This window comes from Pipra filicauda, unplaced genomic scaffold, assembly GCF_003945595.2.
Source record: "Pipra filicauda isolate LSUMZ 115617 unplaced genomic scaffold, ASM394559v2 scaffold75_size2874737_pilon, whole genome shotgun sequence".
Lineage (NCBI taxonomy): Eukaryota > Metazoa > Chordata > Aves > Passeriformes > Pipridae > Pipra > Pipra filicauda.
This window is the reverse complement of record NW_024104931.1, coordinates 1,738,104-1,765,965: the sequence shown is the minus strand read 5'-3', so window position 1 is coordinate 1,765,965 and position 27,862 is coordinate 1,738,104. Positions and strand designations below refer to the sequence as shown.

The following is a 27,862-nucleotide window of genomic DNA, read 5'->3' as shown; positions in this document are numbered from 1 at the left end:
GCCGGAGGAGTCCTGGAGGTGGTCCCGCTGGACGGTAAAGTACCGCGGGGAGCCAGGGGCAGGTTTCCGTGTTAAGGCAGCTTTGAGGAACGGGACAGCTGGAATGAAATTGCCAGGTCGGAAGCAGTGAGGGGTGGTGAGGGTATTGGGATGTTCCTGTGGCACAAAGCGATGGTGAAGGATGCACTTCTCCCTAGGGGGAACCGTGCTGCTGATATCGGGGTGTGCCACGTGTAGAGTGTCCCTCCCAAGGGAGGGACCGAGCAGGGCATTTCTGCCTGGGAAGAGATAAAATGCACTATCCCTAAGGTCTGGAGGTGCACTAGAAGTTAAAGATCGAGTGTTTTGCTCTGGCTTCATCGCCTGGTTCTGTTCTCTTGAAGTGCTGAGAAGCACGAACTCTGATGGGAGGTTCTCCACATGATGCAGGAGATTTGTATACCTGTCCTCCAGTGTGTACCTGGTACAATGGTTGTGTCCTCATCTGTAAGAGCCAGGCTATGTCTTGCCATGGACAAGACTGCTGACTATATTTTCTCACTACCCTGTGAGTCTATTTTGAAAGCTCTGGCATAAAAGTGTTCTGTAACTTAAGCACCAAGTACAAGAAATGTGTACAAATTACCAGGTCAGCTGCCGAGGAACCTTCTGAAGGGCATCTTGAAATACTTGCTTTTAGAGCTCCAAACAAAGGGTCATGGGAAATGAGGGGAAATACGTCCCGGTTGCCATGGGATTTGATGTGTCCTGGGAACTGGGTATAACCTTTACAGAGCCTGGTAGAGGATTTCAGAGAGAAATGCTGCTTCTCCTGTAGTGCTCTGTGTGCCGTTCTTCACAAGAGATCATTTCTGAAGGCAAAATGCTTGAATGCAGTATTTCTGTCAGGCTCAACATTGCCCCAAATGCTGAAAGGTTGATTTCCTTTAGGAAAAGTAAGCTAAATGTGTATCCCTGCTTCTTCCTTCTCTCTTCGAAACTAATCACCTGCATCATTTCATGCAGCCTACGTTAACTTCTGCAATACTCAAACATATATGTCTCTGAATAAGGATTTTCTCTTCAATGGGGACCTTAAGCACTGCTGATTTATCACCTCAGTAAGATTTTTACAGTTTTTATTGCTTTTGCCTTTTACCTGTGTGCAAGTGGTGGTTGGTAGAAGTTGACTCCTTATATCTAAAGAGGCAGCAAAACCTGGGTCAGGAATAAATCTACATCCTCTGAATGGATGCATTTTGTAAGAATGGTTCATAAGCTCCCATGTCCTTGATCCCTTCAGCCCCAGTGGTCCTCAGTTCCTCTACAAACATGGGACTGGAAGGGTACCAGTCGTGCAATGGCACAGGCATAATGGGGGACATCATCTGCATTGTGGTTGAGTGGCAGGTGCGTTTCCAGTAACAGCACTGGGGAAAGGACAGGGTGCAAAGATTTTAAATGCTGCTTTTAGAGCCGTATTGCCTCCCCTGGCTAAAACTAGGCACTGCTGCCTGTAGAAGCAAGGACGCTCGTTTTGATTCAAAGCTCCAGTGCTAATTCAAGATGGTAGTTCACATTGCCTTCTGTACTTGTGCTGTTCTACCTGTAAAAGGGAAGTGCTAATAACCCTGACTTGCAGCCAGAGATTTTGTAAAGATCAGTTGGCATTTTTGGCACATTAGCAATTATTCTTTCTTAAAAATAAAAATATTTTAGTAGAAGTGAAATACAATCCTTGTAAGTTTAGTGTCTTAAAATATATTATTGAATCTCAGTTGGAGGAAATGTAGCTGATAAACATTAACAGACCACAAAATAAGGCCTATTAAGGATTTTTGCTTCAGTTTGTATTGGTTAATTATTAGGCAGCGCCCCTCCCTTCTTACCATCACTCAAATAATTGGGCAGCAGCAGGGTATCAATATTATAAGGTAATGCCATGGCACTAAGCTTTGTTTTGCTGAAAAAGGGAGAGCACAGCCATGCCAAGCCATGCCAGTCCCTGCAGTGGGGACTGAAAGCAGCTGAGGTGACAGCAGAGGAGAGAGATTTCAGTTCCTTTTCTGCACAGCTTGTGCTTCCTTGCTGCGTGTGAGAACTGTTATGCACGCAGGTAAACCCAGATACCAAACCATGGCTAAGATATTAAGGAAAAGTTTATTCCAAAGTTGGAAACCCTAAGTACACCGCTAAAATCACACAGTGGGTGAAAGAACACCCCAGGCCTGTTTTCTGGTGCTTTTATAACAATAACTTTCGCATGCACATAACTTCAAGACTGTGTTCTCCCCTGTTCTTTTATGGATCCTCTTTCTCTCAGCAAGGACCTCACAGCGTATTATCTTTACACAGGAATCCTAATTCTCAAAACAGGCAGATAATAAACATGCATGGGTGTAATAAATGGGATTTTCCTGTACTGATCTTTTCCCAGGCCTAGTTTTCCTAGCAGTGAAGACTTCCTTGAGCAAGAACTCTTTATCCTCCTCAAATAAATCTTCTGCATATACCTTCCTGTCCCTACACCACAGATGCTGTTACCCGCAGTGCAGGCTGCATAGTGGGCATTAAACACTGCCTTTAATTTCTGGCAGCACATTATTGTGGCTAGGATGATGAGAGACCAGAAGATCATACAATTTTTGTTAAATAACAGCATCAATCTTTCATTTCCCTATGCTCTGTAGAGGAAGACTGTGCAGAAACTCTGTGTGTATCACACCTGAGAATGGTTTAAATGGGTGAAATTTTGTTAAGACAGACTTAATTTTTGCTGTTAGTGAAAAAATAAATAACATTGATAAAGAATTGAAATCAAGGCAGAACTTATATTCGATAAAAGTATGAAAGTGGCGTAGACTGCACTAGAAAAATAAATTCTCTCTGTTCTTCTGTGTGAACTGGGAATTTTGTCTTTATTAGAGAGGATCCAAAATTAGTGAACAAGGGTGGTGAGTGATACTGTTGACTTTATTTTATATTGTCTTTTACATTTTGATTAATATTTAATTTTTTTACTTCTGACAATCATTTGTTGTTATGCTATCGTTTTGCTTTTGTAGGTTTTTTTTATAATCTTCAAATACAGTGTCTTCGTGAACTTGCTTAGGAGCAATTCAAACACTTAGTGGAGATTTTCTTTATGGTGATTTTAGGCCACTGTTTAGTTAACATACATTTTCTTAGTGTGAACTGGAACATCTCAATGACCTTAAGGATTTTTTCCAACCTGAATGATTCTATGAAACACTGAATGTTGCTTAGAGCATGAGTAGGGATTGTGCTGTCTTTATTGACCTTGACCTAACTCTTTGTGATCTGAACTTCTCTGTGCCACTAACTTCCTTTTTTGTAACTGTTTCAGAGTCGGTTCCCTTTTCTGTATTCCTGAAAGAGCTCTGTGAAAAGCCTCATGTGACAAATCAGCATGTTTCTGACTCTGTTTCCCAGAGTTTATTTAGCTTTGAAGCTGTTATCTAAATCCATTGAAGTTCCTTCAGTGTTTTTAACATATTAATTCTGTTTAATTCTCTGTGTCTTTGGAATGCTTCTTTCAAAAGCACCTGTAGTTTTTCTAAACTGATTTTTCAGAACTTTGCCATTAAGACATTCAGGGCCTCTGTATCACCCTGGATAGCTTGTAACATACTTTGTAAGGTCTCTTTTTACCAAGAAGAATTCTTGTGTGTCACAGATTCCTTTGCACCTGTTGGAAATCTGTAGGAAAATTCCAGCAGATTCTCATATTTTCATTCAGGCTTGACTCTACTGGGGGCTGGTATGAGAGGAGGTGGGGAGCAGAAGGGCAGGAAGTGAGGTTTGCAGCTGCCTGACTGGGCCCTGCAGTGTCTCACTGAATCCCATTGCAGAGAGAAATGGGCTGGCAGGGATGTCATGGTGGAGTCCAGGATGGCCTTGACCTGACAAGTTAGCAGAACTGCTGTGCTCAGTGGAAGGATGGGGAAGAAACTTGTACAGCTTTTTAGTCGCAAATTCTCTATGCAAAATCTTTACATGAGATATGGTGTTAATTTGGATTCACAGTACTTATGTTTTATGAACATATTTACATGAAACCTTGTTTTTTGTGTGGAATAAGTGGGGGAGCTGACTTTGTTAAGTCTTGTGAAAGAGAAGCCTGAGATGGTACAGTCTTTAGATATAAAAATATTCTTGAATAAGAGGTATGTCTTACACTTCTAGGGTATATGGGACAAGAAATAATATATCTTTAAAATGTTATGTGAAACAGTCAGGTTATACATTAGACAAAACTTTACAGAGGACAGTGAAAGACTGGAATAAATGTCCTCAGCAAAATACAGGGTCCATATCATTGAAAAGTTTCAAGCATTGTTCATCAGCCATCAGTCAGGAATCATTACAGTTGGACTCAATAATCTTAAGGGTCTTTTCAAATCTAAATGATTCCATGATTTGGTTAGAGTTGCTTTTGAGAGGAGGGGAAGAGAACCTATATGACCTGCTAAAATCCCTTATGGCCCTTTCTTTTGTGCCTGAAAATCACTGGCCTAATGTATTGACTATTGAAGGTGGGAAGTTTTTGCCCATTTGAAAGGTTCTCTTGATGGTGAAGTAAGCAGCTCGCTTCTGTGAATGACCTTTACCATTACAAACAGCCTCTTTGATTCCAGTTGCTGCACTTAAATGAGAGAAACGGTGTATATCAGGGTGGAACACCAGAGCACAGTGGCTCAGTGTCAGTGTCAGCTTTTGCTTTCTAATACACTTTTTAGATATTAGGTGAACTACCTTTTTTAAGTGTTTGATTTCTTGTTTGTTTTTTTCTTTTTTTCTTTTTTATTTCAGTTAGAGTGTTGAAACTCACTGTTTAAGTGGTGTTTGTGTGTTTTTTCCTTTCTTTGTGTTTAGTTTTCTCCAGCTCATAGTACTGTCTTCAGCCTACTCATACAAATGTCTTTATGTGAAATTCTTGGCTGTGCAGAAACCCTGATGAGATCAGTGTAGTGCTGAGCAGTTATGCATATGCTACAGTAGATCTTTGCCCCAAGTGGGAATTCTACCTTTGCCCCTAAATTTTCTCTTGCCTTGGCTCTAATCGGGACTATCTCTGCAGATAGCAGCAAAGCTTCTGTTACTTGATTACAACGAACCTGTAACCTTTAGTCTTACAGCTTGAAGCCACTCCCTATTATCTTGTATTTACGTGCCTTTGTAAAAAGTCCCTCTCCAGCTCTCTTCTAGCCAGTCTCCTTTAGGTACTGAAAGGGAGCATACAGGAAAGACTACAGACTAATATGGTCTTGCATCAAACTTCAGTGAAAAGACGTTGTACAGCTAACAGATATAAAGCATTCTACTTTCTGGGAAGGAAAAGGGGCTTTGTTTTCTGAAGTGAGTGGAAAACTCTTGTTTTAGCAATCACAAAGGAGTCAGAGCTTTCTGCTATACGAATGCTGAACAGACATTGTTAAAACCTAAAGTTACACTAGAAAAAAATCATGGAACACAAATTGCAAATAGTTGTACCTGCTTTAAAGTTCATTAACTTCTCCACTGAGCTTTTGGATAAAGCTAGAATTTTATAATAAAATTCTTAATTTCATTTCTATCTGTCTGATATTTTTTTTCTAGAGATGGAGAGGAAACAGACTTGATCCTGTAAAACCTTTTTCCTGTTCTACACTGGTACAGAACAGACACTTCTGAAAGATTTAACTGGAACTAGAATAATGAATACACCAACACACGGGGTATTTATTGAGGTTTTTTTAAGAACTCAAATCCCAGCTTTGAATCCCAACAATGTGAAATAGAAATATAAATGTAACATTTCTCACATCCAAACAGGTGTGCTGAGCTTGGTCTGTAATGTGTGTCTTTCTTATATGGGTCAGAGTGAGCATTCAATTGTACATACAAAAGACACTACTCCCAGACTACTGAGGTCAGGAACTTATGTGGAGCCTTAGGTTCAATTCCCTGTGCCAAGCCTTGTCATACATGCAATTTGCACTTTCATCTGTCTTATCATTGATGCTACAGATTGTCAGTGTATTCTGAAATTAAGGCCTCTCCCTTTTGGTTTGATCAGAAAATCTTCCTTGAACCTGAGTAACCTTTCTTAGCAAAAATTTATTTTTCTTCAAGAAATTTCAATAACCTGACACTTCCCAAGAGCAAAGGTATTTCCTTAAGAATTTTTTTATAATTTTCTAAGTCAAGTTGGTCCTGATCAGTTTTCTCTTCACAGCTGGTTCCTTAGTGTCTTCAGTTCTAACTTTGTCATTTAGTAGTAATAGATGTTATTTTTTTTCTCCTGAAGCCTAGGATAAAGTTATTACAGGAAAGAAACTTTCAAGTCCTGCATGGATTTTAGAGTTCTGTGCTCTATTCCCTCCTCTCTGATACTCTGTTCCATCCATGCTTCCCAAGGGTTCTTGTTTGTATGCCTGCAGCATCTTTGTGAAACATGAAAGTGCTACTCTTCCCATTCTGCAAATGGAGAAAAGAAATAAAGAACTTCAGCAAGTACTTTTATTGTAGGTGAAACGAGCAGAGGTGATCACTGACCTCATGAGTCAGGTAATCACCTCCATGCAATGATATGTGAACACACCAGCACTGACTCTGGTTCATACAGGTGCAGCAGTACTGTGCCATGTGTGTTCCCTGGCTTGAGAATCTGCAGCTCAGAGCACTCTGCATTGTTCTCTGCTGTGAGGTGAAATATGCCCTGAATGACTTGTCCAAGATCACACAGGAAGACACTGGCAGAACAGGAACATAATGTGAGTTTTCTCTTAAGCAGCAAGCACACCTGCTTTAATTTTGTTTCTAGGCTACATAAATTTTAAGTGAATAAAAATTATGTGCATATGGAAAAACTTCTTCCATATTTTTTTGAAAGTAGGTTAATTCCTATAATAAGATAGGCTTGGAGAGGATTGATTTTGCAATAGGATTAGTTATGCTAAGGAAACTGTTTTTTGCATTGGGAAATGCAAATAAAATTTTGATAGATCAGACTTCCGTCTTGGTTTGCTTTACTGAAGTTAGAGTAGGAATGCATCCATCAGTAGGACTGTATCGATCTGTCCTATTGTGTCATAGACTGGAAGGAATGTAGGAATTTATTAATATTCTTCTAATACATCAAAGAATGTATTAGAAGAATATTAATAAAAGGTTTAATGAAAAAAGGGGTTTATTACTATTAAGAAATGGTGCATTCTTTTTGTCAGTGTTAATCTGGTTCTTGATTCCCCCCTCCCCCCTCTTTGCTGTTACTACTTCATGGTCCTGTTGTGCCCAACTTACTGTGCTACATGTTCCCTGGTTTGCTGAAACCTGATAATCTAGTAATTATGCTTTCACACTCACTAATTAATTTCATTTTTTGTAGGTATCCTATGGAACATGCTTGATGACACACAGTGACATCTGTTCATACAGAGGAGAGATTTCATCACTGCAGATCTTGGAGGTAGGTTTGGGGTTACATGGAAGTTAAGGTGTAGTACAAAGAGCTGATTATTTTTTTAGCTGTCTGTGGACTGACAAGGTGCATTATCTAAGGGAATATCTTATAAGATATATGGAGAGGGATGGCAGGTAAGTTGGCTTCATTGGGGTAGGGGTGTGGTGTGTGCCCAGCTTAAATGTCTGTATGCAATTGCACACAGTGTGGGGAATAAACAAGAGGAATTAGAGATGTGCACATGCCTGCAGGGCTATGATCTTATTGTCCTCACAGAGGTGTGGTGGGATGAATCCTCTGACTGGAGTGTTGGAGTGGAAGGATACAGGCTTTTTAGGAAGGACAGGCAGGGGAGACAAGGAATTGATGTTGCCCTCCATGTCAACGACCAGCTGGAGTGCATGGAGGTCATCTTGGGAATAGATGAGGCGGTAACTGAGAGCTTATGGGTCAGGATTACACGGAGGGTAGGGACAGGTGACATTATAGTGGGGATCTGCTACAGACTACCCAACCAGGAAGACCGAGCAGATAAGAGCAGCCTCACGTTCACAAGCCCTGGTTCTCATGAAGGACTTCAACTACCCTAACATCTATTGGAGGGACAACACAGGCAAGGCTTAAACAATCCAGAAGGTTCTCAGAATGCATTGGTGATCACTTCCTTCTCTAAGTGATAGAGGAGCCAATGGGGAGAGGTGTTATGCTGGACCTTGTGCTCAGTAACAAGGAGGGCTGGTGGGGAAGGTGCAGCTCAAGGGCAGCTGGGCTGCAGTGACCATGGAATGGTGGAGTTCAAGATCCTTGCGGCAGCAAGGAGGGCATACAGCAAGCTTACTACCCTGGGCTTCAGGAGAGCAGACTTTGGCCTCTTCAGGGGTCCACTTGGTAGAGTACCGTGGGATAAAGCCATAGAGGGAAGAGAGTACCAAGAAAGATGGTTGATTTTCAAGGACCACCTCCTCCAAGCATCCCAACAAAGAGGAGGTTGGGCAAAAATGCCAGGAGGCCTGCATGGATGAGTAAGGAGCCCCTAGACAAACTCAAACACAAAAAGAAAGCCTATAGAGGGTGAAAGCAGGGGCAGAGAGGAATACAGAGAAGTTGTCTGAGCAGCCAGGGATCTGGTTAGTAAAGCTAAAGCCCCTGATAGAATTAAATCTGCCCAAGGATATCAGGAACAGCAAGGAAAGCTTCTATAGATCCACTGGCAGTAAAAGAAAGATAAGGGAAAACATGGGCCCTTTCTGGAACGGCGCAGGAGACCTGGTTATAAGGGTCCAGAAAGCTAAGATGATCCCAGATATGGAGGTAGAAACTGGAATACTTCATTGAACACGTGAGTGCAGTTTAAGGGTCTTGGGGGCTGGATGAGTTATGTTAATTAGGGGATGGCTTTATGTTAACTAGAGGATTACACAGGTTTCTGCTACAGTTAGACAATTGATTAATATTTCCCTTAACCAGGACTACATGGGGGGAAGAAAACAAAGGGGTTTCAACACAGTTTGATAACTTCATCTCAAAGTCTTTCCTTATCCTGCTGCAGGAGCCAGGTTAATCCACATGGTTGTACATCAGCAGGTCTTGTGAGGAAGGTCCACTCTTTCAGATTCAGGGATTTCTCTCAGCCTCTGTTGCCCAAGGTTTACTGCATAGACCCACCAAGCTCCTTTCTGCTGACAGCTGGGTTTCAGCTCCTACACCTGGTTACCCAGAACAATGAGAAAGCTGAGGTATTCAACAGATTTTTTTTTTTCCTTAGTCTTCCCTGGCAAGTGCTCCAGCCATACCACCCAAGTGACAGACGACAAAGGCAGGGACTGAGAGAATGCAGAACCACCCACTGTACAAGAAGATCAGGTTCAAGAACAACTAAGGCATCTGAAGGTGTACAAGTTCATGGGACCTGATAACATACATGCGTGGGTCCTGAGGGAACTGGTGGAGGAAGTGACTAAGCTGCTATTCATCATATTTGAGAAGTCATGGCAGTCTGGTGAAGTTCCCACTGACTAGAAAAGGGGAAATACAACCCCCGTTTTAAGAAGGAAATAAGAAAGACCCAGGGAAATAAAGACTGGTCACTATCACTTCATTGTCAGGAAAGACAATGGAGCAGATCCTTCTGGAAACTATGATAAAGCACATGGAAAATAGGGAGGTGATTGGTGACAGCCAACATGGGAATCAAATCGTACCTGACAAATTGGTGGCTTTGTATGACAGGTTTACAGTGATGGTGGATGAGGGAAGAGTTACTGGCATCATCTACATGGACTGGTGTAAGACATATGACACTGTCTGGCACAGTGTCACACATCATTGTCTCTAAACTGGAGAAACATGGATTTGATAGGTAGATCACTTGGTGGATGAGGAGTTGACTGGATGGTTGCACTCAAAGAGTTGTGGTCAAAGTTCAATGTCCAAGTGGAGACCAGCAATGAGTGTTATTCCTCAGGGGTCTGTATTTGGACTGGCACTGTTTAACATCTTTGTCACTGACATGGACAGTGGTGTTGAGTGCACTCTCAGCAAGTTGGCCGATGATATCAAGTTGTGTGATGCAGTCAACACCCAGGAGGGAAGGGATGCCATCCAGAGAGACCTTGGCAGACTTGAGAGGCAGACCTGTGTGAACCTCATGAAGTTCCACAAAGCCAAGTGCAAGGACCTGCATGTGGATTGGGGTAATTCCAAACACAAATACAGGCTGATGGAAGAATGGATTGAAAGCAACCTAGAGGAGGACTTGGGGTGTTGATGAATGAGAAGCTTGACATGACCCAGCAATGTGCACTTTCAGCCCAGAAAGCCAACTGTGTCCTGTGCTGCATTAAAAGCAGCATGGCCAGCAGGTTGAGGGAGGTGATTTTACCCCTTTACTCTGCTCTGGTAAGATCCCACTTGAAGTAATGCATCCATCTCTGGGGCCCCCAACATAAGAAGGGTGTGAACATGTTGAAGTAAGTCCAGCGGAGGCCACAAAGATGATCAGAGGTTTCTGAAGGCTGAGAGAGCTGGGGCTGTAGAGCCTGGAGAAGGCTCTGGGGAGAACTCCTAGCAGCATTCCAGCACCTAAAGGGAGACTAGAAGAGAGCTGGAGAGGGACTTTTTACAAGGGTGTGTAGTGATAGGATAAGGGGGAATGACTTCAGACTGAAAGAGGGTAGTTTTAGATTGGATATTAGGAAAAAAGTCTTTACTATGAGAGTGGTGAGGCACCGTAACAGAGAAGTTGTGGATGCCCCATGCCTGGAAGTGTTCACGGCCAGGTTGGATGGGGCTCTGACCAACTTGTTCTAGTGGAAGGTGTCCCTGCCATGGTGATGGGTCAGAACTAGATGATCTCTAAGGTCCTTTCCAACCCAAACCATTCTATGATAAGGAATATGCTGCAGGGATAAAGGCTCACACTCTGGGAGTATAATGGATTTTGCAGAGGCTTGAGAGATGTTACTTTCCACCCAAGTTGTTCACTTTATACTGTTTGAGTTGGAAATTATTTGGACTGTTAATAAGTCTGTGATCTGTATACTCTCTCCAACTGGAGGTAGTGATGAATCTAAGTTTCAGCTCCAGAACACCTTGAGTGTGAGTATTTGAAAGCTACTTCATGCTTACGAAGAGGCTGTGTTTGGGAAAAACTTTGTGCCCTATTTGACAATTTGTCTATTTTTCCGTCGTGATTATTTAGCTTTTTTTTCCCGGGAGAATTTACCGTGGTCGTGGACATGAAACTGAAATGGGATGAGTGACATCTAGTGGTCAGGAATGAAAATGTGCAGGATCACATGATTTTCCCATAGGACAATGAAAAGTAAAACAATTCCTAAAAAATGGCCTGAGATTAACTTAGAATCTACAAAATTTAGAGATAAATTCCCATCACTGCAACTTCTGTCAGCCTCTGTAAGCAGTAACTTTCCTGCTTGATGTCCAATGCCAAGGCATGAATTTGATATCTGGTGCCAAGGCCTGGTTATCCTCAACACACTCTGATGTCTTCTTGTGTCTCTGTCCCATTTCATTGTTTGCTTGTTTTTAGGAATATTTTTACATGGCTCTCCCTTTGCCACAACCAGAATGACTTTAGGATCATGTAATTTTGTGATTATTACTTTTTTTTAGGCCATTGGAGGGAGGTCATCTCATGAATAGCTTTCTCACTTGTGAGAAAGTGATCAACTGTTTTATAATGCTGAGAACCCAACTCTCTTATTTGTTGCTCTCAGTGTTAGAAGACACTGTTCACAGTTCACTTCCACTGTTCACGGTTGACACTGTTCACTGTTCACTTCCACTGGAAGGATTCTAGTCCAGGACTGGACTTCCAACATCCAGACCAGGTCTCTGCTATCTCAGGGCAACCTTGCTGAATGGATTCTGTCTAAGGGTACTGAGTGGGTTACACCTGTATGATGCTTAGTGGAGGAAATGGGTGGCTTTAATAGGTTCTTTCCTGTTGTAATTTCCAATGACTCTTTTTCTAAGCAACTGGACCAGTGTAACTAATCTTGCTATCAAGTAAATACTTTGGGACAAATTTCAGCTGTCCAATTGCCATTGAAGCAGGAGCTAGATAAAATCTCTGTCACTCTAGGGCAGTGCTTGGCTTCTTGTGTTATACAACACTATGATTTCTGGTTAAATTTGGAATGCTGAGAAATGAGCTAGTGTATGGTCATATTTTTTTAGATTTTGGTGATGAAAAATGTTGTGCCTTTCTACTGGCCTGGTAGGCTTCAGAGAAAGTGGAAACAGATGTTTCCTCAGATCTGAGAAAGGAGTGGGCTCCACTGAAATTAGATCAGTCTTTCTTGTCTGGCTTCCTGGGAAGTCACAGGCATATTCAGAAATCCCCCTGCTGACCGATTATATGAAGTTGGGTAAGTCATTTGATTAGGTTTAGACAAGCGACCACTGCAATTGAGCCAGTAATTAAAGTAATCTGGCAAATTCTGTGCTCCAGAAGGCTTTGGGCTGGATAGTATATAAATACATATGTGATTATGAAAAATTTTGGAAAAAGAGGTGACTAGGACCAGCAGTAGATATGTCAATCCTTCTGGTCTCATGATTCTTTGACAGGGCCTTGCATACATCCAGATGACTCTGCCCAGCTCTATTTTCTTTCTGTTCTTCAGGGGTGCAGAAATGGAGAGAGGAAGATAAAGGGATATGTGGCACATATGCTCTGTGTTAGTAACATGTCTGTCACAGCTGTGGGATCTGAAAAGAAAAGGAAGGAAGCAGGTGAAATCTGTTGTGCTCGGGGGAGGGCAGCATGTGTTTGAGTGCTAGCAAATGACAGATTTTTCCTTTAAAATTCTGTGTTCTAATACTGTGAGAAAGAGACAGGCATGTAATTGTTAAATACCTCCTTTATGAAGCCATAACTTGAGCTTGTTTTGTTGCAAGTTTTGTGGAGAAGTTCATACTATAACAGGGACAAAGCCTGGTGACATCATAGAGTTCTTCCAGAGTGGGAGTGTTACAGACAGGAGCTGCGCATAGGGGGGAACAGCAAGGAACTTTTCCAAAAACTTCAGTCGTTACAGCTACTGGCGTGTGACAGAAACAATTCTGAATTTAGCTTCAATGCTCTAAAGGGCAGAAGAAGTTCTTCAATATGTATGCCTATTGCATTATAACTTCTGCACATGTTTTTAAAGTATATGTGGTCTGGCAGCAATTATAGGTGAAGCCATGCCAGCTGCCTCTCCTGCAATGAGTTCATCTTCTTGGGCCTATAGTGTCATTGACTTTCTCCTGCTGTGGCTTCATGCACAAAAGTGTAAGAAATGCCTTATTGTGTCAAATCTATGGCCCACCTAGACTAGTATTTCCTTTTGCCTTGGAAAGTAACATCAAGTGATACTGTATGGAGCTAGGATGATCCTTGGCCATTCGTGTTGTACATCCCTCTCATTCTGCCCTAGAGTCCAAAGTCACTGAATTAAGATCTCTGGGAGGTACACTTGTGGCCATTCCTGTACCTGTTTTGGAACAGCTGTCCATAAATAAGTTCTCTTTTTATAGCCTGCACTTTTTGTGTAGCCTGCTGATATTATTGGTCTCCTCAGTCTCACATCACCAGAATTTCACTACAGCTATGTTTGCAAAATAAAATTATTGCTTTTGTTTGTTCGAAACCTGTCTTTCACATAGTTTGAGTGAGAGCCCATAGTTCTGGTGTTGCAAGGTTTGGTGAGTAACAGTCCTGCTCTCGTGTTCTTGACTGCCTTCATGATTTTGTAATTCTCAGTTGTATCCCTCTCAGCCTGCATGTCTCCAAATTAAAGAAAGAAATCTCTCCTCATAATGCAGCTGCTCCATCCCCTAAATTCCTGTTGTACAATTTTTGTGCTTGCATGAAACACAAGTACTTGAATGCAGATACAAGTCAGTCTCTCAGTAGCTACATTTCCCAGCTGTCTGTCACAAGGCAGAGTTGACTGCCCTGTTAAAACAGTCAGTGTTCACAGCATAACTCTTTTTTGAGCACCTTCTATCTGACCTTTTTTAAAGCTGTAGCAAGCAAATTCCAAGAACACTTGTGGGATGAACTGCAGCAGCTTTCTCTATTTGTGGGTGGATACTGCCCAATTTGCAGCTATCCCTATGGATGTCTAGCTTTTTCTTGGCCTGAAACCAGCTGTTAAAAAGGGGCAGATCCTCACTAGTTGCTTGTGGAGTTTCTGGTCATTTGGGTTGCAGTGCTGGCTGGACTCCCATTTGTACTTTTTGTAGTGGTTCCTGCCTTTCTCAGTGCTGAACAAGTAAAGTCATTTTTACTTCTTTTTATTTAGTACACTTGCTGTATGTGATGGGATACCCACACTGAGAATGTGGTCAACTGCAGGGGAGATACAGGTAGCAGCCAGACTTGGAAGCACTTACACTGATTTTGGCTGGGACACTGATGAGCTCTATCTTGAGAAGTGAATCTTTAGAGGAAGTTGATGCTGCAGGCAGAATCTATTAGTTCACTGGCCTCTAAAAAGAGTGGAAGTTAAATGCCAGTGATGTGGTTATGATAAAATGGGTTCTTATATGTTATCATTCTTGATTTCTGGCAGCTTATTCTATATTAAGTTGTCTTGGTTTATTGAAAATAAGTTGTTTTTAATCAATTTTAATAAATGGGTGAGATTTCTTTTTTGGATGACTGAGTAGCTCTTTTTGGGACCCATGTTGAACAAAGGTCCTTTTCTCAATTTTAGGTCCTGTAACTGATTTGACTGGATAGCGAAGGGAAGGCTGAAATGTTTAATTTTATTATACTGTTAGGAATCAAAGGGTGTAAAACCGAAGATTCCTAAAACTAATGGCTGACCTAACTAAACAGGTATGACTAGTCTGGTAAGCAGAAGACTGCAAATGGAAATTTGCTGTATTTTTTTTCTCTTTTAGAAAAGTAAAGATTTAAAAAATGGTATGAGAGCTAGTGTTCCTTTTAGATATTAATAAAAATCACTGAATGTGTCCACTACTCTCCTCTTATTGTTGATTTTGCCATATTTGTGTGGGAATAGTGTGAACTACAACATTTTGCGTTGCAATCACCCTAATTGTGTAAGTCATGAGGCACATTTCCCCTATCACATTTTATAAACACAGTCCTATGAAACCTGCAGCACCTAGATACATTCTGTATTGGAATGTCCTTCTGTCTCTTAATAAGAATAATACTCCCCAGAGTCAATCTCCCACATCTCTAGCTGCTGCATTCTCACTGCCAAGAATGTAATCTTGTTCAGCCTTTGCACCAAATGGTATCCTGGAAGCTTCATAGGTCAAACTAAGAAATTACTACATGCCAGAATAAACTCTCACAGACAACTAGTAAAGAATAAACACAAGCACAGTTCCTTTACTCCTGATCTCACATTTCTTGTTCTCAAAACATTTTCTACATCTTAGGAACTAAAACTGTCACCATAAACTGTAGACTCAGCATAGTTACTGTTTTCATAGTGAATGATAATCTCCCTTACCACAAATTCTTGCTGTTTCACACTCTTTTCCTGAACAGAAACAGACCAGCTGCTTTTTCTCTTGGATGATTTACCAATGTCTGCCTAAGTCAATGCAAAGTTTTTGTGCTCAGCTGTACTCAGAAAAGATTTCTGTTCTTGCAGGCCTTATTTTTTTTTTTAAATTATCATGTTTTATCTAATAAAAACTACTACACTGGTTTACAAACTCAGAATAATTTACAGCTACAGCAGTGCTAATGCTGTAAGGAAAAAAGTGACTCAGGGCAATTGCTCCCTCTGCTGTGTAATCCTCCTGCCAGAAGGTCTGCACTTGCAGTAGTCATGCAGCTTTGTATTTCATGTGACACAGTTATGTTGCTGGGTGTTGATGCCTTGTACATAGTAGAAATTTTGAGAAACCCACAATCCCAGGCCTTTCGACACCAGAATGTTAATTTTTTTAGTCACACCAGTGAAAAAATCACATTTTTATATTTATAAGTATTAGCATAATAATAAAATTTTTGTAACAATAAAATAACTTTAAATATTTTGAATTCCATAGGGTATAGTATTTATGCATTTTTAAAAATACAACATTTCTAGGATTCTTGTTTTATGAAGCAGCACTACACAAGGAAATTTTTGATTTAAGTGAAAATGGAAGCATCCAGTACTTTCAGCAGATTTTCATGTACAGTAAATAACACTGCTCCTTGAGAACCCTCTGTATAGCATAGATAGTGTTAATAAAATTTCTCGTTTGTATGTATGTAGCATAGTCAGAGCTAATAGGCTAATAATTCCTTAGTGGTTTTGAGTTTGTAGGTTTTATTAGCTTTTACTGGTTTTATTTTGTTATCTTTCTTCTGTGAAAACTTGGTTTTTAAAGGATAGACAAGTGTCTCAGTATTGTTAATGTGATTCCTCTGGTAGACAAGAAATGCTAAAAGGGAAACAACATTTCCTGGAATGTCATGCAGCAGTCACCTGATCTCTTGAAGCCTGTTTTCCAGGCAGATGCCCTAGGAAGAACACTCTCAACTCTTGCAAGTTCCTTGCCCTGGTATTTGTGAACTGCACTGTCCTAGGGGAGTGCAGCTTCAGGATGCTGTGGTTCCACGTATGACCCAGATGCATTCAACCTACAAAGAGCCTCAAATGTCTGAAACAAAGATTTGTTCTCAGTGCTGCAAAGCCCTCTAGTATGTCCTGAGCAATCATTAGAAGGCTCTCAAGCTGTAAAGATCACTTGCATTTTTGTGCCTTTTCTCTGGACCCACTCAAACCAGTTGATGTCTTTCCTGTGCTGAGGACCCCAGAGCTGGATGCAGCATTCTGGGTTGGGTCTCACTGACCAGAGTAGAGGGGCAGAGTCACCTTCTTAAACCTTCTGGCCACTCCACTTTTGATGCAGCCCAAGATATGTTTGGCTTTCTGGACTGCAAGTGCATGTTGTCAGTTCATATTCAGTCTCTCATCCACTAGCACCCTCAATTCCTTCTCCTTCTCAGCAACTCTCAATTCCTTCATACCCCCAGCCTGTACTGATACTGGGGGTTGCCCCAACCCAGATGCAGCGCCTTGCACTTGGTTTTGTGAGGTTCTCATGGGCCCACTTCTCAAGTTTGTCTAGGTCCCCCTGGTTGGCATCCCAAACCTCAGGCTTGTCACCTGCACCACTCAGCTTGGTGTCATCTGCAAATTTTCTGAGGGTGCACTTGATCCTGATGTCTATGGTGTTGATGAAGATATTAAACAATACTTGTGCCAATACACACCCCTGAGGGACCACTTGTCACTGATCTCCCTCTGGACATTGAGCCATTGACCACTACCCTCCAACCAATTCCTCATCTGCAAAACAGTCCATCCATCAAATCCATCTCTCTCCAATTTAGAGAGAAGGGTTGTCAAGGGCCTTACAGATATCCAGGTGACATCCATAGCTCTTTCCTTGTCCACTGATGTAGTCCCTTCATCATAGAAGGCCACTTCTTGTTGACAGATTTCCAGGTTCCAGTGCAGGTTGGGAACTCCTCACAGGTGTATGAACACAGCAAATTTTCACGGTGCTCTACTTGGCTTATAATCATAATAGGATCTGGAATAGGAGAGGATATTGCTGCTAATCAACCATATCTGTTGAAGGCCACCAGGCCACCAGCAAACACCAGGATCAACAATGGGGTGCCTAACTTACACCACATCCAAGACAGTGGTGGCTGCTCTCTGCAGACAGGAACTACAGGTTGATCACCAGCTGAAACAAGGGACCACTGCTAAAAATTTGCAATAAAGCATTAAAATTGTATTAAAGTACCTGAAATATGTTAGGCACATCTAGTAACTTAAAAAAAAATTATTAAAATGCAGGCATTTTATTAGTACTTGGATATTTCGTTATTGGATATCTAAACCGTGAAGGCTAGAAGCAAGAATGACATGCTGGAGGACAGAAAGTTTTATATGAAAGGAGGAAGGATACCAGCAGGTGAAAATAGTGTTGGAATATATATTGAAATAGACTGGAAGAGCGAGGCTTAAGTTTGCCACATTTTGGAAGTGGTAGATATCATTCTCTGCTCTCTGGCTTTTAGATGTGACTGAAAGTGGGAATATTAGTTTCATTCATTCTCAGTTCCCAGGTGAATTTCAATTGTCACTGAGTTAATGCATCTGAAGAAAATCGTCTCTTTTCACTTTCTAGCTAGCAAGAGAGAAACTAATTAAGGCATGATTTTTTGTACAACAAAAGTTGAAAATACTGGAACAATGAAAATACAAGTTTTTGTTCTGTGGTGAAGACTGGAAATACGCTTGCCATGAATAATGATGTTTTATAGTAATGAAAGACTACTATGTAAATTTGTATTTGTCAGAGCTGCAAAATGGAGACTAAGTACCAACTATGCTGCTAGTGTTATGCAGACCTTTGATTATAAAAGGCTGAGTTCTGCAGAGCACACCAGTGCAAAAGAGACAGGCTGGTTGGAGAAAAAACTCAAGACTTTTATTCCCTGCAAAGGCAATTCATTCAAAGAGGTGTTCAGCCTGCTGGGAATATCTATTTCAACCGAGACATGCTTTTATTGTGTGCTTCACATAGGGCATAGTTTTAGCAGTCCCCTGAAAAATTTAAATCTGCATGAAACATGGCACAAGCTTGCAATGACAGTAGGATGGCTTTCAGGAGATCATAGAGCACCTTTTAATATTCAAGTGCTGTGACTGTGTATCCATCAAAAAAAAAAAATTCTGTGGTGAAATCATTAGCCCTAAATTTTAATGGAAAAAGAAAAGCCTGATAGTTCTCCAGATCCTTACAGCAAGATTTCAATTGACTTTGAGGCAAGGATTTTTCTCAGTAATAAAACTAGTAACTGATTCAGTTGTTACAGTTATTACTTGTTTATGTTTTGCTGAAAGGTGATCTAGCAAAGTGTAATATGTCACTCTGCAATTCTCAGCATGATCCTTATAAAGAGCCGTTTATGGGTAACCTTAAAATTTCAGGGAAAAAATATTCTATTTTATTAGCTGAATATTTAATTTTCCTTTTACTATTACCAGCATAAATGCAAACACCTTACAATTACTGGAATTATTCATGGTGTGCAAAGCTGTACAAGACAGAGGAAAAGCTAATTTTCCTATTAGGTGTTTCTCGTTTATTCACTTCACCCTCATGTGAATTAATCTAACACTAGGCACCAAAGCATCAAATGTGATAATAACTAGTGGGGGATGTTATTTTCTCATATTGCTCACCTATTGAAATCTTAAATGAAAAAACCTTATAGAATCCAGCTCATGAGATAACCCTTCACTGACAAAAAGTCAGTATTAATTCAGGATCTTCCCCTTGATTGATCAAATCATTGTAGGAAACTGAACAGGGATAAAACTTGCTGCAGGTCTCATAGTGATGAAATGCTTCCCCTAGGTGAATAATTCCAGTGTTCACAGCTCAAAGACATGTGTGGCAGGTCCATGAAGAGAAACAAGGTGTCTAAGAACACCAGGTTAACCCCATAAAGGGAGCTCTAGAACAATGATGAGTTGCATTGTCTTCTGTGATGGCCACAGCTACTCCTTCTCCTGGTCATTTTGTTATACCCTTCCTCCTTGAATAAAAATTATGAAGTGCATATATATTAAAGAAAAAGTGTTAAATGTTGCTTTTTTAACCTAATTTAAAATCTTTATAACCTATTTGAAGCCATGCTTTTCCAACATCTGTAACTGAATTCAAGCTCCTGATCTTTCAGGCTTGCAGTTTGAGTGTACTGTTCCAAGAAATACAAGATTAGCACGAGAAGAAGAGAACTGTTGACACCAAAATCACAGATTTACTCACTCCCTTTTGTTCCCGACCAAGCATCATCCCTAGAGAAATAATTTCTCTTTCGTGTTCCTGTACAAATCAAATCCATACACAAAGAATTCTTTCCCGATGCTCTTAACCTATCAGCTTTTCGTTCTTAAGTTTGTGGTCCTTAAGACAAATATCAGTGTTGTGCATGTCCTTGTGAATCAAAAGACCTTCGGCTCTGTGGGGTTTAACCTGTTTTACTTAAGGGAGGCATTGCTGCAATTGTATCTCTGGTTTCTTCCCTATTTTTCCCACATGACTGTGCTTTGAGACTGAAGACAACTCCATGATGTGCTATGGAGGGTGGGAATTTGGTGACTAATGACTTTTAATTTCTTCTGCTGTTGTATGGGTCTGTAAAAAGAGAAAATCTTAGCAAAGCATGCTTGTCAGTAGCAAGGTGAAGTTTGGATAGGGTGATAGGACCCTTCCAAGTCTTGTCGTACCTGTCTGTCTGAGTTAAATGACACCTAACCTTGGTCAGGCCTGGAAGGACACTTTTCGTTCAAAAAAAGAAAAAAATGTACACGGTGATAAGACCATTTCCTTTCTCACAGCGTCTCCTTTAATGTCAGGCCTGAAATATGAAGTCATTAGGGGATATTAAAACAGTGCTGACAAACTAATTAACAAAAGACATTACGCCGGATGGGCTCAATTTATCCTTTTTAATGGTTCTTATAAATGGGTGCCGCCAATTAAAATTAATAAAGATTTACCAGCGATTGCCCAGCATACACTGTTAAAGAGCTCCACTGAAGGTCGCCTTAAAGTCAGCCTTGTCAAAGCTGCAAGTTCAGCTCCAGTATCAAGCCATGCCGAGTTACTCTCAGTTACGGTTTCCCAGGCAGTTTCTCTTTCTTTGTATTTGGCTGAAGTTTATACACTTCTGTCTCTGTCTCTCTCAATCCTCATCCATCTGCCCTTTGACTCTATTAAAAAGTATCCCCCCATGCACTATTAGATTTGTTACAGTTTCACAAAGGAGAATCTCAATAGTCAGTATAATGAGAACTTTGTTCTTTCCAAATCTGTTATGAAGAAATCCTTGACAAACAGCTTTCATTTAAAACCACTCTTTATTTTCTGGCTGTCAAATTAAGGTATAACAGTGTCCCTGCTTAGGGGCAGAGTATGGATGACCAAGAATGCCCTGTGTGGTTATAGCTTTGTTCAGCTAGACCAGACTGAATTCTGCCAGGGCATGCTCTTATGGCTTCCAGCATTTCACCATGTGTAAGTGATTAGGCATTAAAAATGTGAATTAAGAATGCATCAAGGGAGAAGTCTGCTAGTACCCCAGTGACTAAAACTTGGTGACAAATAGTAACTTTGCAATCTGTCCACCAACAGGAAAACAGCTAGGTAGACTATCTGTGCAACCACAAACAGAATCTCAGCTCATCTCTGAGGTTCTGCCCTCCATTTCCATTTTGTATGGAAATGGGGCAGGTAAACTGGCTGAATACCATTCTTTTTTTACCCATACTTCCTTTGATAGAAATATTGTCAGAATGACTGCTGTAAGTGGCTAGATGGAGATGCAGCTGTAGCTTTTGCTGAGTTGTGTTGGCAGGTGTGTGCTGATCTCTGTGGCATGGGCATGTATTGGCTGTAATGGGCAGGAGAAAGGCTGTGGTAGAGGGTGGAAATGTCTGCTTAAGAACTGAACTTTCACTTTATGAGAGTACAGAGCATACTTACCTGCTCTAGAATGTTCATTATTTTTCTATTGCTATGAAAATGTGATTTGAATGATTTGGCACAATCTTTTTGTGTTGGTTCTATTAAGGATTCCTCAGAAGGCAGAACTGCTGTTGTCTTCTTATGCACATTTAGAACTAGATCCCCAGTGTGAGATGGCAAGACATGATAACATTTCTGGAGAGTAGCAAATAGTTCCAGATTCTTTACTCTTAAGTGCCTGGTAAGTGACTGCTGTATGCTGGAAAGACAAGACTAGAAATGGTATCCTCTGTTCTGTTCTTTGTAAAAATACTGATGAAGCGCAGTAAATTAACAGTTCAAATAAAGGAAAGGGACCCGTGGGAGCAATGGAAAAGGCAGTGTTACATGAGCTAGAGAAACAGCTCAACTGATTTTGTGGGAAACCACCCCAGGTTGCCATAGCATGGGCAAAGTGACCCTGCTGAGTCGATGAAAGTTCTGGGAAATGAGAAGAATTAGATCTCTGAGAACTTCAAGAGAGGTGAAGCTACATGTTGTTGTAACTATCTCACTGGAGCTAGTTTCTTACTTTCTTTACTTTTGCCACCTCGTTTCCCCATTTTGAGTATGCTAAGCAAGTACAGGAAGTCTATGTAGTATATTCCAGCAGTGAACATGTCCTCCTCGTGAAGCTTAAAGGACACGATAACAGAGAAAAGGTTTTCAAATTTTCTGAGGAGGAAGTAGGGAGGGGGTAGGAAGGAAAGGAAGGAGAAAGAGAAGAAATAAAACTGAAGAGGAAATGAAGAGATAATTAAACTGAAACATTGTTACTGAGTAGCATCTTCCAAATTGCTCTTAACCCTTGTGTGAAATTTTAGTAACTCCTTTAGACAAACACTGATAATTTTTTCCTCACTTACAAGCACTGTTCTTTGGCAGAAAGGTACATTATTTTTTCCAATTAGAAGTATGACACATTAGGACTAGGGGTCAAACTTTGGATTTTGGAAGCAAATTTTCCACTCTATTGAAAAAAATCAACTGCAAGATTATAGGGTTAGAAATGTGAGTCCATTCAAGGTTTTTCAGAAATGACTTGTGGTTTCAACCTATCTGAATTTCTGTATTTATTTCTCTTACATATGCTGTGTGAGAAGACAACAGGCATAGATCTGGAGCACAGACAAGGTACATTGTTATGGCAGTTGATGGGAAACTGTGAAGTCATTATTCTGAGTGGAGAAGGGCTAAATCTGTTACCAGGCTTCCTGTAGAGTGAAGCTCTCATCTGTGGCTACATCTGATAGTTTCAAAATACATCTTATTAGAGCCCTCAGAGTTCCTCTTGAGCTGTCTGAATACCTAAAAGCCCCAATAGCAGCAACATTGATAGGACCAGTTGCCCAAAGCACATTCTCTGTTGGCTTGTCTAGTAAGTCCATATTTAAGTTGATGACAAGAAGGTGTTTGCACACCACTTCAGCAGAGATTTTAGTAGCATGCAGACTGTACTCTTCCTATTCCACTTGTTTAAAGCCTCCTTTTCTATAGTGTTGAAAATATCCTTGAAATAAGTATTTTCTTGAATTCTGTTACTACCCCATGTCCAATTATACTTAGTGTCACAGGACTATAAATTGTTTACTGTCTCATAGTAAAATTTTGGCACAGATATTTGTGACAAAGGTCTTGATCTTTGTAAATCTCCCTAAATGTCTTCTCTTGTGCCATGTTAAAATAACCACAATCCTTTAGGCTTGTGATGCTTAATAACAGTGCTTAGAACAAATATTATCTTCAGGTAATTAATTTTTTCTTTTAATTTTCTCTCCTTTATTTCTGATACTTATGTAAACAAGAGCTTTGTAGTGTCCCTGTAAGGTGTTCCATGTTTAGTGTTCAGTTTTCATGTGATTCTGGAGAAGGGAAAATGCAGAAAGAGAATGCATCTTCTAATTTAAGAAATATTCAGCTAATGGCAAGTTATATGTATTTTGGGTGTTGAGACTTCTCTTACCTGATCCCCTAACTGCTTTGTAGTGGAGGATCCACCTACTTGGGACTTTGCTTTGTACAATTCAACTTTTTCAATTCACAGTTGCTTTGCGGGTTTGCTTGAGCTATATCCCCTCTAAAATAGCAAGGTAAATGGGTAGAAAAAAACAACAGGTAAGGACCAAAAGTGAAAACCAGCAGAGCACTGTGATTTCAAAAAGTCTAAATAGCAGCAAAGAAAATAGCATGTGAGAGATTTCACTTTGTTATCAAGGTTTGTTCCTAAAAACAGTGGCTATTCTGGAGCTTTCTTGGCTTCAGCTCCTACTGTGTGCAGAGCTGAGGGGACACCACGATTAACAGTGGAAATTCTCTCAGCACTTCTTTGGATCTTTGCATACTAATGGGCCATATCACCTAAACCCCTTGGTATCCTGGAATCTTCTCATTCAATTAACTTACAAAAATCCCTACTCTTCAGAAACAGCCATATATGAGCTGCAGTCTTCTCTGGCTTGAAAGTGGCACCACTGAAGTTTGTTTGTGTACATTTGGGTATGAGCTCTCATCTTTCTTTATGTAGTGACTCCCAATCAAACTTATTTAGGATATGTTAAAGGGAAATATTGGGGCGTATATATTGCAACCTGGTTCCAGGTTGCAGGTTTGCAGTTTTCTCAAATAACCCTGCACTGAGGGATCACCAGCTTTTGCCTGCACTCACAATTAATCGTACGTTAATCGTGCCCTCCCTAATTCCTGCTTCAAGATAAATCTCTTGCGCTCTCATTATTTGGCTAATTGCTGTGGATTATATGGCAGTCAGTTGCTCTTTGGCAGGGAAAGATTAATGGAGGACATTTCCTTTGTTTTGATTTCATTTGCTAATTGCTGTATGGAGAGGTGGCTATGTTAATTCATCCTCTCTCCCTGTTAGATAGCAGGGTTTTGTTTAGCATGTGCTGGGAGAGGAGTAGGTTGACAGGAATTCTAAATGTTTCTTTGTCTTGCTCTGTGGATTTGGCAGGGGGAGGTTTTCAGGCAGTAGGCCGGTTTTAGCAGTTCATAGACTGGGTGCTCATATTCTTATGTGCTTTTTGTATGTTTCTAGGTATAGGATGTTCTAGCTATAGGATGTTCTAACTATAGGTGCACAAAATGAGGAATAAAAATTTTTCTGCAGTTTTTCTCCTGAATCGTCCGCTTGTTGGTCTCTTTATACTTCTATCAGACTCGTGGTAGAAAGTCAGAACTCCACTGAAAAGTCCACGCCTTTTAATTGAGCGTGTATGCCACCATTCTGGCCCCTGGCAAGATGGGAAGTCAGAGCCTGTGAGCAGCTAAGCACCCAGGAACTGAGTGTTGTTGCTGGCTCTGTTTTTATTAGGTAATTTAAAAAACAACTGTCACCAAATGTGCAGTTCTCTCAGCTTTAGGTAGATACAGAAATCTGAGGAAAATGGACAGATAATTGAGCCATTCACACTTGTTAGCCAGAAAGAAGTCCAAACCAGTCACTGGTGACTGAAAATTACTGCCATCTGTTGCCTGTTCTCTGACTTTTGCAAAGTGTCTGGATGTTCCTCTTTCCTGCTGAGACAGATGTTTCCCACTGCACATCTGCAGTCTGGGATTTGTACTAATTGCCCTTTTCCATTGACACGTTCATCCACAACCATGAAAAATTCCATCCTCACCACAGCAGAGAGGCCTCAGAACAGAGGAGTAACATCTGAAAGGCATAGTTGCGACGAATTTGCCTAGTGTCTTCTATAATTTAATTATTCTGTGAATAAATGAGATACCTCAGTCTCCAGAGTTATCAGCTTGACAGTTTTTACTAGAACAAAATTCTTTTGATTCAGTGGCTGCAGCAATTAATTTAAGGATCCAGAAATAAAGTCTTTATTATAAAAGACTGCCAGTCTTTCTACCAAGAAGGCTGTCAACCTGTCCTCTTAGTTTGGGGAAGATGAAGAATCTGGCCATCTTTATGTCTGGTTGCTTCAAAGATCTTTAAACAGAGCACAATCAACCATGGATAGCGATAGAAATAATTGTGCTAAACTGTTTATGTTTCTGATTGTTTGTAGCAATACGGAGGGACTGGCTTTAGTTATCTTTCTAATTATTACTGTTTTTTAAGTTCCTGCAGAAGCCTATCTGTTTTCACTTTATGAGAGTATAGAGCATACTAACCTGCTCTAGACTGTTCATAATTTTTATTATTTTTCTATTGCTATGAGAACATCTTTTTTTCTCTTTGATAAACTCCTCAGAAGGAAACATTTTGGCACCTCTCACAATTTTGTTGCTCTGCTGTTATTGCTATTGTTTCAACATAGGCTCCCTGCACTAAGTCACCAGCTATTTCTGCTGTGCCTGCATTTCTTTTTGCATCCTTTTTAACTTTCTCCCCATTGCCATGAGCTTAGTCTACAGTGGATCTTCTTGGCTGAGCAGTAATATTCCATTTCCAATAATGTCCATATTTCAGATAACCATGCAATATCATATCTGATCTTGGACATCCCTGGATTACAAGCTAGGACTCTTCAGGCATTTCCTTGATCTTCTTTAAGGAAACCATAATTTAGTGTTCAGAGTGCATCCTGTATGCAAGCTGTCAAAACTGCTTTGTGTACGTCTTCAAACTGTATTTTATGTCTCCCAAGAGGATGCTGATTTCAAGAGGCTGCCAGGAGGTTTTAAGATGCTGCCCTGTTTCAGGTCTCTCAGAAGATGTCTGGGCAGGTTCAGCTCTGCTTTGTTACAAATGATTCCATTTGGAGCACTTGGAACTCCTTTCATGTCAGGTTGGCAAACTTCAGCCCCAAGCAGGACTCTCGGTATAAGGTAGTTGTTGGCTGGAATGTGGAAAGTGGTCTTCAGAAATCTCTTCATAGCTGCTGAGAGCTTTAGAATTTACTGCTCATGATCTAGCAGTGAAAAGTGCTTTATTTTGCAATATGTGTCACTGCTACAATGTTTTTGTAATTGTGGGTGAGAGTGGTGGAAACATGAAACATTACACGACATTTCATGTTAGAAATTAGTTTAAGATAGGCTGTGACTAAGAGTGTTTTACAGTAGGTGTTTGAGAGAAGGCCCACTATGAACTAAGTTGTGTGGAAAGGATTCCCAGGCACTTAATGTACTTTGCAATTCCTAGTACTTATCCATGGCTCTCAAAGCTCTTTCGAGAAAGGTTAATGCTGTGAGAAGTCTTTAACACAGGGGCTATTGTTTTGCATGGAATAAGCTCACAAAATCACAGAGTAGGATGTTGAATAGGGCAAGCTGACTGGGAAATCCAAAGAGGAAGGTTGTTTAGGAAAAGGATAAGGCTCAGCTCCTCAGATGATTAAACAGCCTGTAAATGCATGGGGTACTCACTGCTGTAAGTAAACTGTCTGAACTTGCCTTAGGAGTCCTAGCTCTTAATTCATGTCTAAATTCTGTCTATTGCTCCCTACCGTGAACCAATAATGAAACAGTTGCAAGGCTGGATAGCGGCACAGTGTTCAATATGAGGGAACAACAGCATCAGGAGACGAGGTCCTCTCCAACGCTAAGTGTTAAGACAATCAGAGGCCCCTGAGAACTCTTATGGTACTGGGGACAGACAGCATTGCCATGATGATACTGAAGCCATAAAGCCTAAACATAGAGTAGCTAGTGCTGCCTTGAAACAGCAAAGAAAAGAATGTGTTACAGTGACCTAACACTCAGCTAGAAGTGGCCTTTTTTGTGCATGTGAACATTGAACTGAGATTATAAATTTTTTAGTGGGCATGAAGGTTGCTACTGGAAACATGGACTTGCCTACACCATTTGTTTGGAAAGCAGTTCTTGATGAAACATCATTAGCAGCAAACTCAGTGGGGGAGTGGAAATTAATTTCATAGGCCATAGAATTAAAAACAATCATGCTAAGTATTGGGATCAGTCCCTCCCAGTTTCTGATAAACCTGAAAACTGTGTAAAGGGAAGGGGGTTAGGACATTTAGTCACTTGTCTCTACTACTTTGCCAGCTGTTGTTAGTTCTAGTAATAACTGATTCTTCAGGGTGACTTTCCTGATCTCCTAATCTTTTAATTAGCAGGAACTGATAACAAGGAGGTGACCTCTATAGACAGGGCAATGGAAATTATATTGAATCCCAAACAGAGAGGAGACTTACACTATTTTAGACTTGAATACTATTATTTAAGAGATTTTCCATACTGCAACATTGTTCAGAATGTAGCATTTCCTCTCTTAAAATAAATTGAACATAGGTGGAGGACACTAGAGTATGCACCTTTGAAACTCACTTAGTGTATTATTGCTACAGGAACAGAGAATGATAACCCCTGCATACCCACACTACACAGCCATTTTATTTATGC

At 40.6% G+C, this 27,862-nt stretch overlaps 1 long non-coding RNA gene across 3 annotated transcripts in view; it reads left to right on the top strand.

Annotated features, from left to right (window-relative positions):
• The first annotated feature begins 40 nt into the window (after positions 1 to 40).
• LOC113987412 overlaps positions 41 to 27,862 on the top strand; it is a 117,587-nt gene continuing 89,765 nt past the window's right edge. Inside the window, exons 1-3 of one of the 3 annotated variants that reach the window (XR_005566587.1) lie at positions 41 to 1,100; positions 5,599 to 7,450; positions 9,210 to 10,342. This is a non-coding gene — a long non-coding RNA (uncharacterized LOC113987412). Of the gene's footprint in view, positions 7,451 to 9,209; positions 10,343 to 27,862 lie in introns of all 3 variants that reach the window. The other 2 variants (XR_003540525.2, XR_005566586.1) reach the window with 2 other exon arrangements.